At 33.7% G+C, this 17,658-nt stretch overlaps 1 long non-coding RNA gene across 1 annotated transcript; it reads left to right on the forward strand.

Annotated features, from left to right (window-relative positions):
- The first annotated feature begins 11,677 nt into the window (after positions 1-11,677).
- Positions 11,678-17,379, forward strand: LOC146993199 (uncharacterized). Its single transcript, XR_015038599.1, has 3 exons — positions 11,678-11,761; positions 14,305-14,394; positions 17,247-17,379. It is a non-coding gene; the product is annotated as an uncharacterized LOC146993199 (long non-coding RNA).
- The last annotated feature ends 279 nt before the right edge of the window (positions 17,380-17,658 follow it).

Below are 17,658 nucleotides of genomic sequence, written 5' to 3' on the forward strand. Positions count from 1 at the left end.
TTAATGGGCATAATTTTGAGGTCGTTATGAATCTCTTCGTTCCGTACAAACCACGGAGCTTTTAGAATTTGCCGAAGCATTTTAGATTGAAAAATTTGGACATGTTTTCTGTTAGTCAGTGCACATGGGTCCTCAATCACGTAATTTGGGCACTGCCCCGTACAACCAATCATATTCGGTGATTACCAAGAGCAATCCAAACACGGTTAACGACAGGAAATTCCTCAAGAAATCTATGAATAAGAAATCTATAATAACGATAAAGAAGACCAATCCTCCAAAAATAAACGAAAATCAGTAAACAGAGACATAGAAAAACAATCCTTTGAAGAATTCACCGAGTTCATTACTGAAATTTACCAAATTTACCAGCAATACAAGCAGGCTTCTAACCCCGACTCCAGGCTCAAGATTGCAATGGCGCGCACTAAAGATATTCATCCAGAACGAGCATGAATAATTACCGCAGTGGCTAATTGCACCGAAGGTGCTAATAGCTAACAGGCTATTCACACCACCTACTTTCGCGCATGCGCATAAGCAGCCCAGGTACCAGCATTTTACCGCAGTGGCTAATCGCACCCAAGGTCCGTAGAAAGAACAGGTTAGCTCACTTGGGGTAAACAAACGAAAATGCGTTCTCGCTGCCTATTGGCTGTGACGTCATTGAAGTTTTCTCTCCTCAGATCAACATAGATTTTTGCATTGATTTAAGCTGAATGTAAGCTTGTGCGCGACTGTGGAAACTCATTCGTTTCTTGTTTTTTTTTTTTTTTTTTTTCCCTCTCAAATATAATTAAATTTATGTAGCATAATGGTTGGTACGCACTGCGCGATTGCATTATGCACAATAATGCAGGCAAAATAAAAAATAATCAGCAGAATGTATTATTTCATAGGTATAGAAACTTACAGTGTGTTTTGATTTGATACAACTTATTTTGAATTTTCGGGTTACTTAAATTAGTTTATTCATTAATATATATAGAAACTTCTATGCATTTTATTAGGTGTATTTAAATGCCAACGGTTTTGAATATTGTTGTGAATTGTGACAGATGCATTATAACGTTGCGCGCCTCTAACTAGCACGCAACCAAGAGGTGACTGTGAAAGCTTGTATAAACCACAGAGTCTTCTAAAGGGTTTAAGTCCCTTTTTATTCAACGTACTAATTTACAATTGCGTTCTCTTGACGCTTACAAACGGTGCCAACTCGGCAGTCAAAATAAAAATAAAAACCTGAAAAGAAATTAAAGACAATATTCTAACTACGAGGCTCTCTCAAATAACTAACTCACCGCGTTTTACAATACGGCTGCTAATTCAGCAGACTTGAAGCTCACTGGAACAATTGCAACTACTTCCCGCCAAGCACATAGGCCGCAACGCGGGGTTTTTCAAATCTCTATAACTACCTCCGCGCTCGCTAAGTAAGAATAACTCTCCCTCACCGAACTTGTTTCCTTCTATTTAAATCATACTACTTCCGCTGATAATTTGAATGCTTGCGCGTTCTACTCAAATTTACATATTCTGGCATTGGCAGTTCCAGGGGAAAGTAAGGATTGACAGGAAAGATAGTTTAAACTTAAAATAAATGTTAGTTAAAATAAATATAAACCCTACATTTGCCGCTGCCAGAATTTGGAAAACTTGGAAGCAGGTCCTACAAACGACCTGTTGTAAGTTTATCTAATTCTGAACTAACTGCCTCGTTTACACAAAAATAATCTTATGTAACAATTAAAATTCTGTTACTCTTTACAAAGGTTTCTTCTTACAGCAACTTTTCCTGGACTTCATCAATCAATCTTGGTCTTTCCTTCCAGCATCTGGAAGGAATAAGTATCAGTATCTTTCTACATACATTATAATTTACACTTTCTTGACACAATAAATTTTTGTTTTTAACGTTTCGTTTTTCTTAGTTATTGCTTACTTCACATTCATTCAATTTTTCAAGCATTAATTTAACTTTACCCTGGCTCTCCACCGTGTGTGGTGTCAAACGGGAATATTCGTGTTTTAGTCTTACAACACTTCCCCTAACCACCATGATTTGTTAGAATTCAACAACCAAATAGACACACCTTACTCGACATTCTACAACTCAATGAGCTACTTTAATATTCTTAAAAATTCAAATGTAGGTGGAGAACCCTACAAAACACATTCATTCTAACTTCCCCCTCATTCATCTTTTAAACATGCAGGCTTTCGCTCTAAAGCATGACTTTACAGTTTAATACTTAAATTTTGACTTCATTGCTTTTAAGCATTCACTTTTAGCATCTACAATTTTATTCTTCTAGACTAAATTCTACTTTTACATAACATGCAAGTATTTACATACATTTACAAAAGTTTAATACATATGCTTTTTACAATTTACCATAAAATGAATAAGAGAAAATAAATTTTTACTTTACTCATCCTTCGCCAAGCTGGCGGCACTGAAACTAAAATTCTTATTAGTACATACAAGAATACGAAGTTATTTTTATCTCCGGCCAAATTTTGGCTTTAACATAACAGAATTAGTCTTTCGACCAACAGAAAATGCTTGTTTTTAGCTTTTACACTTAAAGAAAATAATACTTTTGCCTTAGCTACATAAAGTAAAACAAAACTAAGTCTCAACCGAGACATATTGACTTTCGTCAAAACATAGAACTTCGTACTTATGCATAACATTTCGGAACAAAAGAGAAAAATATTTATAGAAGGTTTTAACTTATCTTTGAGTTTTCGATGCTTGAAACTCCGTCATCCGTTTTTGACAAAATTAAGTTAGAGGTCCAAGTTAGAGGTGTCATGGATGTCAATCTTCTCCTTGTTGATCTCCAATTGTCGTCCCCGTTGATCTTTCTTTTGCGTCCTCTACATGCTGGCCTCTTGACGGAGTAATCGTCTGGTTGTTGGCTTTTGCGTTTCTGCCTGGGACGGCTGGTCTTGACGTCCTCCGGTCTGGAGTCCTTGAATTTCTTCTGTTCCTCGTACTTCTGTGCTTCCTGTTGGAAGTTTCCGGAACGGCGGCCTTGCTGGCACCTGACTCTGTGGCCGTGTGCGCGTTCTTCTTGATGTGTAATTCCTCCTGCCATCCTTTGTAGGTGGTGTTTTTCTTTTTACCACGGTTTCTTTACCCGGTTCATCTGTATTTTTGTTTTTCTTAAACGCCGGAGTTTGATAATCATTTTTTCTTTTTGATACCGACGTCCGGGTTGTAGAAGTGCTAGGTCTCTCTTCAGTTCTCCGTTTCTTGGGTGGTGGAATAGTTGTTGCAGTCTCTGGCCCTTCTATTTCGTTTAGACTTGAGTCCTGCAAGAAACTTTTAAGGATTTCAAAATCATTGGGATTATAGTATTTTTTCACCTGGTCGGGACTTGCTTTACAGATTTCCCCTCTCTCGTTTTTAAGATATAAAACTACTCCTTTGATTTCCTGAATTACATAGGGGCCTTCAAACTTTGGAGCTAGCTTTGCCATAAAATTGTCTGGGGCACTTGATAAAGAAAATTTCCGTTTCAATACTTTATCACCAACTTTAAAATCTGCTTCACGGCGTTTTTTATCGTAATAAATTTTCTGCCTATTTCTTGCCGTATCCGAGGTTTTAAGCGCCTGATCAATTAGTTTTTGTACGTCCTTTTGTTTGAATTCCTGCTCTCTTTGTTGCACAAAGAATAATTTATCTAAAGGCGTAATTAACTTTCTGCCTAAAAATAATTCTGCTGGAGTTTTTCCCGTAGTATCATGATGTGCCGTTCTTAAAGCATAAGCTAATTCATTTATGTAGCCATCCCAGCGCTTGTGATGTGTGCTAACGTAACTGCGAATTATTTTTACAATGTTTTTATTAACTCTTTCTGCTATGTTAGCCTGTGGTCTATACGGAACCATTTTGATATGGCGTATATCAAGTCCATTGCATATGTTTTCAAATATTTGACTAATGAATTGTTTTCCGTTATCGCTAATGACTTTTATCGGTGCACCGTATTTTAAAATGTATCTGTGTAAGAATGCATCTGCGACTGTTTTGGCTGACGCGCGTTTAAGTGGAACAATTTCTATCCATTTTGAAAAATGATCTACTATTACTAAAAGAAAACGATTTTTATTTAACTCGCTCTGGGGGAAGGGACCAAGGAGATCTATGCCTAAAATTTCATTCGGAAATGTAGCGCGAATGCTATTTAAGTACCCGGCCGGGCTGTAATTAATATCATTTATTAACTGACATTGATTGCAGGACCTGACATACGCCGTTACTATTTTGTATAATTGCGGGAAATATACCGCCTCGCGTACCCTTTTTAAAGTCTTTCTGACCCCGAGGTGGCCCGCTGTTTTTTTTTCGTGCAACTCCCTCAAAATGCTTAATCGAAGCGAGGCTGGGATGACTGGCTTATACTCAAGATTTTCGTTCGTTGTTTTCGTATAGAATAATAAATTATCTATTATTTCATAGTTTTTTGCTCTATTTCTTATCGCATCGATATCTGTATGCTCAAAGCCTTCGGGGTCTTTCAAATAAGCATAGATATTTCCAAATTCAGGATCAGCTTTCAGTTCAGTAATAACCGTATCTCTAGAATCTAAAATTTTTGAAGTCAACACAGCGCATTTAAGTTCATTACCTTCCTCGTCCAGTTTTATACGAGAAAGTGCGTCAGCTACATTGTTTTCCTTACCCGGTTTATATTTTATTGTGATATTATATTCTTGGAGTTTTAAAGCCCATCTTATTAACCTGGGCGTTAGGTTTTTTCCCGAGTAAAGTCTACCAACAGCCGCATGATCCGAAAAGACAGTTACTGGCGATTTGCCGAAATAAACTCGAAATTTGTGTACAGCCATTAATACGGCTAATGTTTCTCTTTCTGTAGCTGTATAATTCCTTTGTGTTTGATTCAATGTTTTACTAAAAAATGCCAGCGGATGGTTATTTTGCATAAGAACCGCACCCACCGCATAGTCTGATGCATCTGCCGCAATTTCCAGGTTTTCGTCCCCCTCAGGGAATTTTAAAACAGGGCCATTAATAAGCGCTTCTTTTAATCTTTCAAAAGCCGTGTTAGCTTCCGCTGTCCACGTAAATTTACTCTTTTTTCTTTTGATTACTAAGAGTGGTTCAACAATATTAGCGAAATCTTTTATGAAAGATCGATAGTAAGAACATAGTCCAAGGAAAGACGAAAGTTTCTTGGCGGTGTTGGGCGGTGGGAAATTCTTAATAGCTTTTATTTTTGAATCTTGCGTTTCTATACCCTTTTGCGAAATTTTATAACCGAGATATTTAAGTTCTTTAGTTGCGAACTTGCATTTTGGGGCGTTAATTGTAAGACCGGCCTCTTTTAATAATTTAAAAACTTGTTCGAGATCACTAATGTGTTGTTCCAACGTACTACTCGTTATAATTATATCATCTAGATAAATTAAAGTTGATTTTCCTAGGACAGGCTTTAGAACAATGTCCATAGCTCTCTGGAATGTTGACGGGGCCCCACACAACCCAAAAGGCATGCGTAAAAATGCATAAGTGCCCGATTTTGTTATAAACGCGGTTTTATGTATATCTTCGGGTCTCATAGCTATTTGATAGTAGCCAGACGTTAAGTCCAAAGTAGACATATATCTCGTCGATTTGATCTGTCTAATGATCTCGTCTATAACCGGCAAAGGGTAAACTGGGAATTTAGTTATGCTATTTAGTTTTCTATAATCGATAGCAAACCTCCAAGCCCTTTTATCCGAAGGAGGAAACTCGTTCTTTTTCCTACATAGTACGACTGGACTCGCGTATTCACTATTTATGGGCGTTATTATTTTATTCTTTAACATCTCCTGAATATGTTCTTCGATGATTACGTCTTTTTGTTTGTCATAGCGGTAAGGTTTAGTCCTACAAGGTTTTTCGGCATTTAATTGAATCTTGTGAGTTACAATCTGACAGTTTCCCGGCTTTTCTGAAAACAAATGAGAAAAATTACTCACCACTTGCTGTATTGCTTTACTTTCCTGGTCATTCAAATGGCTAAGGTCCAATTCAGGTGTCTCCACCGGTTCCACCACCCTCTGGTCCATCTCCAGCACCACGGAACTATCTTGAAAATTTAATTTGGCCCTCGCGGCCCTTAAAAAGTCCATACCTAAAATAAGAGAGTGTAGGAGGTGTTTCACCACAAAAATTAATACTTTGAGATTTTCCTCTTTTACCTGTACGTTTAATGCTACTTTCCCGATGCAGTGACATGTTTTTCCTTGCGCCGCTATAATTTCCGTATTTCTGGTTTTAAAGAGTCGTATCCTATAAAAATTCCTTTTGAAGAACTTTTCACTCATGAAATTGCCTTCTGCCCCTGTATCGATGAGGGCTTCTACTGGTACACCGCCAACCAGGACTTGTATAATTGGTAGCTGTGAGTTTTTTACGATGACTGTATTTAGATGTCTATTTGAGGGTTTTTCTAAAACTTCCGGGGTCTGGACCCTCCCTTTCACAGGCCCCTCTAGTCGTTTAAAGCTTTCCTTTCAATCTGTGTCTTCTGGGTACGCGGATGCTTATTTTCAAATTTTCTTTTTGGGCCTTGCCCTTCAAGTTTCGATGCGTTAGCTTGATATTTCTTTCCCCCATATGAGCGATTTCCATTTCTTGTTTCCTCCTTCCTTCTGGTACTTTGAGAATATGTTTCCCCTCTCGCTCTTTCCGCGATTCTGCGATTTTGAAACTTCACCGCCAATTCGAAAAGTTCCTGCAATGTGGTTGGGTTTCTAATTTCAAAGTAGTCTTGGACAGCGGGTAACAATCTTGGTAATATTATTTCAATAATCTCCGCATCGGGTTTTTTCCCATACAACATATCCGTTAGCTTGATTTTTCGTAAAATAAAGTCCGTCAATTGTGCTGTATCCCGTTGATAGAAACTATATAGCTCGGCTTCCAGCCGTGCGCGATCTTTCACTATGGGGAAGGCCTTTACTAACGATTTTTTGAAATTTTCAAAAGTATACGTCGGGCTTCCAAATTCACCTAGAAGAAATTTGCCTATATTTTTCCACCATAGCGCGGCCTGTCCTCTTAGTGCTGATGTGGCGATAGCAACTTTTTGTCTTTCGGGCACAGGATAGAGCTGAAAGTGGTTTTCTATACCTTCTAAAAATACGGACACCGAATTTTTTCCGTCGAAATAGACGTTTGGCTTGATTGATGCTCTCAAAGTCTGGACCAGGTATCCAAATCCTTCTAACTGCGTTGTCATTTCTTGGTGTTGTCCAGCGGCTTCCATCCAGTTTTCGGCCATTTCAGTTCGATAAGTGTTCGGGCGCCAATATAACGTTGCGCGCCTCTAACTAGCACGCAACCAAGAGGTGACTATGAAAGCTTGTATAAACCACAGAGTCTTATAAAGGGTTTAAGTCCCTTTTTATTCAACGTACTAATTTACAATTGCGTTCTCTTGACGCTTACAAACGGTGCCAACTCGGCAGTCAAAATAAAAATAAAAACCTGAAAAGAAATTAAAGACAATATTCTAACTACGAGGCTCTCTCAAATAACTAACTCACCGCGTTTTACAATACGGCTGCTAATTCAGCAGACTTGAAGCTCACTGGAACAATTGCAACTACTTCCCGCCAAGCACATAGGCTGCAACGCGGGGTTTTTCAAATCTCTATAACTACCTCCGCGCTCGCTAAGTAAGAATAACTCTCCCTCACCGAACTTGTTTCCTTCTATTTAAATCATACTACTTCCGCTGATAATTTGAATGCTTGCGCGTTCTACTCAAATTTACATATTCTGGCATTGGCAGTTCCAGGGGAAAGTAAGGATTGACAGGAAAGATAGTTTAAACTTAAAATAAATGTTAGTTAAAATAAATATAAACCCTACAGCATATAAATATGCTTAGAATGTATTATTTCATAGGTATAGAAACTTACAGTGTGTTTTGATTTGATACAACTTATTTTGAATTTTCGGGTTACTTAAATTAATTTATTCATTAATATATATAGAAACTTCTATGCATTTTATTAGGTGTATTTAAATGCCAACGGTTTTGAATATTGTTGTGAATTGTGACAGATGCATATAAATATGCTTAAATAGTTTTAAATTATGTGTATGTAGCTCACTGCATTAAATAACTCTGGTTACACATGGAAAAATGGCCATGCAACCAGTCTTTTCTCCAGGAATTGAAGTCAAACCACCAGTGTTCAGCTGATGAGCCTTGTCAATTACTTAGAATTTGAGCCTATTGTACTGTTAATATGGTACATGCCAGAAATAGAATATCATTAATACACGGGATACATATAAGTAATAAGAAGGACTAACAACACCGCAGAGTACAGAAAGCAACATAGATGTCCACAATTCATTTCGCGAGCAAATTAAGTTGTATTATTATACTTAAGGCTATCAGTTCTGGATAATTTAGTTACAGTAATTTTGCAAAGATAGTAAAGCAGTTCCTTCAGCAATATTAATTTTCTAATTATTAAGGCTTTTTTCTTTCATATTATTTGAAAACAGAGTAATACAGAGCATGCATTTAAATGCAATCAAATTTTAGGAAATGTATGATTTAAGAATATAGAAACGTTTAAAAAACAAATATGCTAAAATTCTTGTAAAATATAAAATTTCATTTTCTATCTGTACTTATAATTTGTTATGATTTGTATTATGAATGAATAATATAACTTAAGCAAATATTTTATTTATTATAGTTTTAAAATTTGCATTCCATTACTATACAGTGCACCATGATATATTTCATACAAAATTTCCTTTATAAAATTAAGATCCATATTTACTAAGATTTTGTGGAATGTAGTGTTTAAAATTTATTACCAAATTTGACTTTCGCATTTAATTATATAAATTTACCTGCAGAATTATATTTTGCTAGTATCTACGAATGTAATCATTATATCTGTGGGGATATTGTACACAGGTCATCATATTAAATAAACATCCACCCTTTTTCCACGTGTTCACAGAAAGCACGATGACAGTCAAATGACGTTAAGATAAACTGCATAATGTATTTATGAGTGTATTTATCTGTGTATGAATAATATTTTTCCACAACTAAACTGATAACTCTAATTTTTTTTTCATTCATAGAATGGTTAAACTGAATATGCTAAATAAAATGTAACATTTAAGTTATAATATATACATATTTCTTTTTTGATACCAAAACAAACACATACAGCATTCAGTCCTATTAATATCTACCCACCAGCGGCCGAGCGGTAAAGTCGCTGAACACTGGTAGTTCGGTCCGAGGTTCGAATCCCGCGAACGCGCTGGCTGCATGGGCGTTTTCGTGGTTTCCCCATGTGTAACGTGTATACGAGCCAAAAGACCCAAAAGACCAGGAAATATAGATATTGAAAAAATTAATGAAGAAACACCAAAAAATTCCCCAAATATGCAAAATCAACACACTCAGTCTACTCTCAGCCAATCACGTAAGGATCAAGGAAGTGCAATTTACGGAGTTCATAGGCAATTACGCCTTTACCTCCACATCATCAAAGGAAATTAAATCATCCGAAAGAGGGGATTATCAAATAGGGTAAAAATTTTGATAAGCCGAATGACTTGGAGTAAGTGCCTTCACACTGAGTCAAAAAAAGGCAAAAAACTCAGAAGGTCTTAATTTTGCGCCGAAAAAGGGCCAGAATAATTTAGATAGGGGCAGCCATAAAAATTTGACTAGAAAAAAAGGTGAAGTTTCCTTGAACCTTGATAATCATTTTTAGCATACGTCCCCCCATAGCACAAAACATCCTCAGGATGTCCTATTTAAGTCGCAATATCCCGGGACGTACTTAGGATGTCCTAAGGATGTTGATTCTCAGATGTCCTGAGGAGATCGTAATTTAACATCCTGAGGATGTCTTATTTAAGTCGCTATGTCCCGGGATATGACAGGATGTCCTGAAGATATTGATTCTCAGATGTCCTGAGGAGTTCACCAATTTCACATCCTGAGGATATTCCTTCTGCATTGTCCGGAGGACTTTCGTAGTCGAACATTTTGAGAATATTTGTTCTCAAATTTACCAGTTTTAATTTTTTGACATTGCACATCTGAAACTTGCACATTATTTAATTTTTCATATGTATTTTACTAAGTTGTTTCTAAATGCTGTACATTAAAAATATTGATATGATTGATGATTTATTCTTGCTATTTTGTTATTAATTTTAAATGCTATTTTTTCTGACGTTTTTAAAAATTTATTTAGTCATGGAAAAGATTTTTTTCAATGGATTAGCATTTTCTAGAATATTTGCAAAATTCTAAATAACATATATTTTTTTATAAAAAATGTATAAATTACATGTATAATTACTTACAGATTACAAACCCTACTACAAATATAGGTAAAATTAGACATATATATATTTAATTACGGAAACGAATTTTTTTTTTTTTTTTTTTTTTTTTTTTTTTTAATTTGGGTATAGAGACATTAGGTATTTTTTTGGAAGCAGGAAACATGAAAAATTAGCAACTGCCTTCGCCGGGAATCGAAGGACAGACCTCTGGAATACCGGCCCAGTGAGCAGAACCACTACACCACGAAGACACGCTAGGTGTGGTGGTGGTGCATTTAATTATGGTAAAGCACATTAGGGCTATCTGCCTAAGGGGAGGGATGCCTTCGTGGAGGACTTTCTAAGGGAAACTGGCTCGTATACACGTTACACATGGGGAAAACCACGAAAACACCCATGCAGCCAGCCCGAACCTCGGTCCGAACTACCAGTGTTCAGCGACTTTACCGCTCGGCCGTTGGTGGGCCGAAGACACGCTAGGAAAGCGGGAGAAATACCTTATATTACTTCACTTTTTAAAGGGCGACTTTTTTTTAAGGGGATCTAGTCACTAAATCCTGGGTGTGGATATACCTCATCCAACACCTTTTTAGTTCGGGCGCCACTGTAGAGACATTAGGATTATTTTGGGAAGCCGTAGAGATGAAAAATTAGCAACCGCCTTCGCCGTGAATCGAACCACGGACCTCTGAAATACCGGCCCAGCGTGCAGAACCATTACACCACGAAGGCACCCTAGGAAAGCGAGAGAAATACCTCATAACGAAAATTTTTTTCCTCTAATTACAGGACAGAAAATGTTTTTCAATCGCGCGATCTGTTATTGATATTGAATTACAGTCGTGCGATAATTTCGCAGTAAAGATAATTCTCTGATGACTATCCAAGATTCTAGAAACTTTGGTCTCATATAAAGATGGTAGTCTTATAGAAATACTGCTTAATATCAATATTTATTTATAATCTCAGAACTATTGGTCACTTTCAGAAGTAGTCGTTTGAGAGGCGATATTCTATATATTTATTTACTGATACTCTCAGATTCCAAAATTTGTTTATATTCTCAGAAATATTGGACAGAAGGTGGTCGTCCTATGCATGCAAAATTTTACATTTCATTAAAAATGAATTCGGCATTATTTAACTATTTCCCTATCAATTAATTAATTAGATAAAGAAAAAATTATGAAATAGTACTGTTTTATTACGGAATAATGTAGGAAGTTCTGCAGAACTATATTCTTTCGCGTCATTGCACATTGTATCCGGCAAACTACTAGTTCCTCGTATGCTTCCGCAAAACCATAAACATCTGTCTGATTTGAAACGAAATCCAAAATGGCTGCGCCATGAAGTTAACTTGTATGGATATTTTTTGTTGCATGAAAGGTAAGTTCAGTTGCAATACTTGTATGTTTACTTTTTTTGCTTTTCAAATTTATGTTATTTATGTCATTTTAACAGTTAAATGTTTCACAGCTTTATGAATTGTTACCATTCTGTCGTGAATTACGTGTATCTCAATGGCTGGCTGTCTTTTCAAATATCTAATTTGCCTTGCTATCCAAATGTTTATGACTGAATTTTTTTTAGTCTAGTTTATGCATTCAGTTTCAAAATAATATGTGTGATCAGATTGCTTATTATTTTATTGCAGCAATAAATTTATGTAAAATAGTTTGAACAATTGTATAAAAATAAGAGTTTGCATTGTTTTGTCCAAAATATGTATGGGTGAAACATGATCTTAATCTAGTTTGTAATTCAAGTTTTTTTGTGGGTACTGTTCTGTTATCGGGACCAGAATCGGAAATGTATGAACCTGTGTTTGTAAGTATGTGCATAGATGTGTATATGTAGACACACACACATACAAATATACAAGCATACATAAATACATTTCTGAACCCGGTCCTGATAACAGAACAGTACCTTTTTTTAATATTTTTTGAATATTTTATAAAAGGATTAAGCATTTTTCAAACTGCATATCATTTTAAGATTCGACTTGCAGGAAGACAAAATATGGTCATTCAATCAAATGCTTATGATTGCTTTTAACAGTTTCTCATAAATATTGTTTGCATTTTTATTGTATTTTAGATACTTTAGTTATGTAAAGTAAACATGAGAATATTAGGAAAGCTGAAGAATATGAATAGCTGCCATAATACATGCATTTTTTCATCGAACCCATTGTTTTAGAAACCAATGCACCATTATTATATGCTGGCTTATTTTATAGTTATATGCAGTTTAATTTTATGTTCATGTTACTGTAGTATTGTCATTATAATAAAAGTATTGATAATTTTTGTTGAATCTTGCAAGTTGCCTAACATTCAGAATTACTACTACCGAATTTTACTGATAGGTTTTTTTGGGTTGACATAATCTGTCTGATAAATAAAATAAACTGGTGTTTAAATTATATGCATTTCTCTTAATGTTTCATTGAAAGTGAGATGGAAATATAAATGCTATCCAGAAAAGTGAATTCTTTTTGCCTGAAATAACAAATTGTACTAAATGATTAATGTTTATATCATTTTAGAAATGTCAAAATTAAAGTTTCTCTCCCTTCTCTTCTTTGATTTTGAAATAATTTATAATAAAATAATATATGCATAAGTGTAATCAATGTAAAGTGTCATTCAATAATATAATTTTTTTTTACTGATATTTTTATATTTCTTATCTGGGTTTTCTTTTGGTGTTAGAAGGAGGAAAAGACACTAATGTTTTAATTAAGGGAATAATTAAAACATTACAGTCTTTTAAATAACACAATTACAGTAATGTTTATTGAAGCAATCAGTACTGTGTGATCGCCAGTGATTGAATAATGTTAAAATGCATTGTTCATGAGGAAATTTGCTTATCTTTGTGTTTTATTTTGACACAAGCTGAAATTTGAATTATTGGAAGCACTTTGAAAACCTGAAATATTTCCTAACTCATTAATCAGGCCAATATATAACATAAAAATTTTCATACAAAATTATTTCTTTGAGCATATTATAAAGAGCTCTTTTAATTTTATTATTTGTACAAATTTTAGACAAAAGTAGCATGTAACAGTTAAAGATTTATTGAAGCCTACTTGTTGCTTGTGGTAACAAAGAAGTGTGAAAGATATTGTCACATTAGCGAACATGACGATCATTGATGCTTAGTTTAGTAATTTAATAATATATTGAGAAATGCTAAGAACTTTCAGAAGTAGACATTTCGGAAATGATGGGCTTCATACGAAATTTACATGGTTTTATTATTTATTCTTTAGTTAAAAATGGATTTTAGATGTTCATGTGAAAGAATTCTGTTTAATTATATGTGAAAGAATTGTTAAAGTTTGGCATTTAAAAAATGAATTAATAATATGCAATTCTTTTTATTTTACATATATTACTATATATATTTCTAATGCGCTATGTAAATGTCAGTGCTAAACAATTGAGATACTATTGGCAGGTCAATCTTTTCTTATACATGAAAAATTCTGATACTTTCTTATCATCTGCCCTCCCAGCTTCAACTTATGCTAAAACTGCAAGAGTATGTACACAATAATAGCAAATTATGCATATGCATACCACACACATGTATTTACATGCTTTATATTTAATCTTTATTTCTGAATAGTATTCCATTGGATGAAAATATGTGAATATTGACCCAATATATATATGTTTGTTTGTTTGCATCCTAAAATTTCTTGTTTCTTATAAAGTGCTTATTTGAATTACTACTTGTGAACAGAGCAGTAGATATGAACCATAAACTAACCATTTTGCCAATTTTCACAGCTTTGCAGATAGTCAGAAAGCACCAAAATTTGTAATAATGTTAAGTTTAAATGATGTTCTATACTTTTGTGTTAATTTTTCTATTCTATTAATTCTATTACTGTGTTATCAAACTTACTGTAGGAATTTCAACTGGTTAAGATGTTATTACCATGTGGAGAAGAATTTGGTTTTCAAGCTAGAAAAAATTGCAGATGAAGGATTTTGTAGAAGGTCAGTCAAACTGGTTTTAGTTAATTATAATTTAATTTTGGGTGAAGAATTCTCGAATTTATTTATCATAAGTGTCTAAAGGTCTTCTAAATTAAATTCTGCTTGTTTTTGAAATTTTTCATGACATTCATTCTTTGATTATTATTATTATTTTTAATTTACTAACTTATGTCGAGGCACATAATGTTGCATTTAATGCCATACCTTAAATATTGTAAAATGTTAAAATAATACATTTCACTTAAAAATGTGGTTGTGACAGTAAATTTTCTGTTACATTTGATCATCTATAAACATTCGTATACATCATTTTTCAATAATCTGTATATTATTTTGTGCATTTATTTTACAACCAAGATCTGGCATATGACTTGCTTTTCAAACTAATAACATGGTGTAATAATGTAATCTCATGGTTAAAGTTTACTATGGAACAGGCCAAATTTAATAAATTATTCTTTGATAGAAATTTATTCATGTGTTCAATGTGTCTCATCTCTTTAAATTGCTAAAGTAAATTTTATGTACTTGCATTTAGGAATTTTGACTGTATCAGAGTAATTTTGTTTCAGTTATTATAATATGCAAGGGGAAAAATTCATACATAGCTCCGTATTTAAAATTAGTTAATAAGTCCTTAATAAAGAGGGGTGTTTTGTTGTTTTTAATGTCGATAGATTTTAATTCAAAAATATGCCACATTAAGGGTTACTTTTTAACCTAATTTAAAATTTTCATTACTTTAACATGTTCAATAATTGTTATTTTAACTCCGATATTGTAATAATATTAAAATTCCTTACTTTTTGATAGGTAATCCAAATGTAAAACAAGAAAAGAAAAAATTAAAATCTAGAAGTATATTTATTTCATACCTCTAACAAATAAAAACAACACAAGCACTTTTTACTGTCTATCTGCATAGTGTGGCATGTCCCGTAAGACTGAGATTTGTATAGTCAAATCCATGTTTCAGTTAAAGGAAATGCATGCACAGTCTTCTGATTTTCACTTCGATTAAGGATTCTGTGTATACTAGCATAAGAAATATATTAGTTAATGCAGTGTTATACATCAATATTTATAGACAATTATTGTGGCTATGTTTATTATAATTTTGTTCACTGTAATGGCTGGAGTGCCTAAACCATCATGCTGTGTAAACAAAACTCAAATCTTCATCTCTGTATACTGCTCCACTAGTGTTTAAACCACTGAAATGGTGATTATGGTAGAACATCTTTGGTAAAAATTTACTCTACTGTAACCCTTGGCGAATCGTTTCTTTTTTTATATCAAGATCGTCACCTGAGAGGATCGGCACCAATTTCAAGGTGGTGCTACACAAAACCAAAATAAGAAGTCAAAGACATATACAAACTCTGTGTCCGTGTAAACATCGACCTGTTAAAACAGAGAACTGCACAAACTGGGCATTGTGCACTGCCTTAACTTTGTCCATGTACACATTGATCTATTTTCACTTTAAGAAAATCAGAAAGTTAAAAATATCATATTTACCAGAAAAAATTCGCCACTGTCTTAACACACAGACAACCAAAAATACACAAACAGAGAGGAATAAATTACCAAAAATACATATTTCCTAACATAAAAACATTAAACAACAAATATTCTAACAAAAATTAACACACAGAGACGAAAAAATAAATGAAATGTCATTTTTTTAACGTACCTTTTTTTTCACATGCATATGTTTAGGCTTCCCACCACCATCCTCCAGGTAAGCAATTCAATTAAATTTTTCGTCTCTTAGTCACCTCAGACATACTCAAACGAAGGTACCCACACCAAAATAATAGCATGTTCAAAATACAAGACCATACCACTTCTGTGCAATCAAACAAAGCAATTGAAAAGAATGGTAAGAACCAAAAACCTGGGTCCGTACAATAGGTTTACTATTACAAAAAGTAGCCCAAAACTAAATTTATCACAACACGTTGGCAATATTTGCAGAAATAACTCCTTTTTATTGACAAAAATTTTTTTTTTTTTTTTTTTTTTTTTTTTTTTTTTTTTTCCAAAGGCTATTTTCGCCACCATTATCAACATTAGGGTTACCGTAAAACTTATTTGACGCAATGGGCTTCCACATTTCACAAACAACCAATACCACTTTGCGATTTTTTTTCAGACAGAAACCAAGGTGTACCATACAGTAAAGATTAGCCACATCTTCATTTACTACTGTTACAGGTACTTCTTTGGTAGATTTCTGGGGTTAAATTCAAAAGTTTAAAATTGCATTAACATGATCAGATTTTATTTTCTGCACGTAGCTTACAATTACTTATGTATTGTCAGATAAATATTACCAGATGCAGTTAATTATTTTTTACTTGCCAATCTCACGAGACAATTTTTTTTTTTTTTTTTTTTTTTTTTTTTTTTGCTCCTGCAAGACAACTTTACTTTGTGTTGCAAAATAAATTCATTCTTACTCCTTTTGGACTTGCTTACACATTAAATTTAAAATAGTTTTATGATTAGGTAAGATGTGATTATCATAATTTTGTTTCTCTCTTTATCTTGGCAACTTTATATATTGATTCAGTATCCAGGTTACCTACCAGTGGCTGATTGATAAAACTGCTCATATGTTCAGCTGGTGGTTTGAGTTTATTTTCTGACATAAAAAATTTTAAAAGGCATCCCCCTTGTTTATTTTACTATAATCGAAAAATCAAATAATTGTTAATCTGTTTATAGGTACTAAGTGTTAAAATATTTTAAATGCTTCCTTTAATTTGCATTCTAATAGTCATTTGTTTAAATTTAATTATGAATTATATTCACATATAGCAATTGTGAGTGTTTTTTTATTTTAGGTGCTGTGAAAGGCAATGACAGAGATCCAGTTTATCAAGAGTTCTTATATACATAAGAATACATGGATATAAGATTGTTTTTCAGAAATTCAAATACAATGTGATAAATTGGATTAATAAAAACTATTTTGAATTTTGAAAAGTGTTTTTCCTCTGTTAATCATAATATAGTGCCATAAATTTCTGAATGTGTTTATTTTTCATCCAAATAAATAGGTTTACAAAAATTTGTCATATTAATAGATATTGCAGGATTTAGCATTATTATAAATATTTATTATAGCAGATTTAGCTGAACTACTTTTTTAGTCTCTCTGCAGATGAAGTCACAAAGGTAAGTGGTTAGATATTTTTCTGTATTCCCCATTAAGTAATTTTATCTGGTAAATTACCATTACTTATATACTAAAGG

This window comes from Stegodyphus dumicola, chromosome X1, assembly GCF_044657685.1.
Source record: "Stegodyphus dumicola isolate Sdum_Otavi_A_Nest chromosome X1, ASM4465768v1".
NCBI lineage: Eukaryota > Metazoa > Arthropoda > Arachnida > Araneae > Eresidae > Stegodyphus > Stegodyphus dumicola.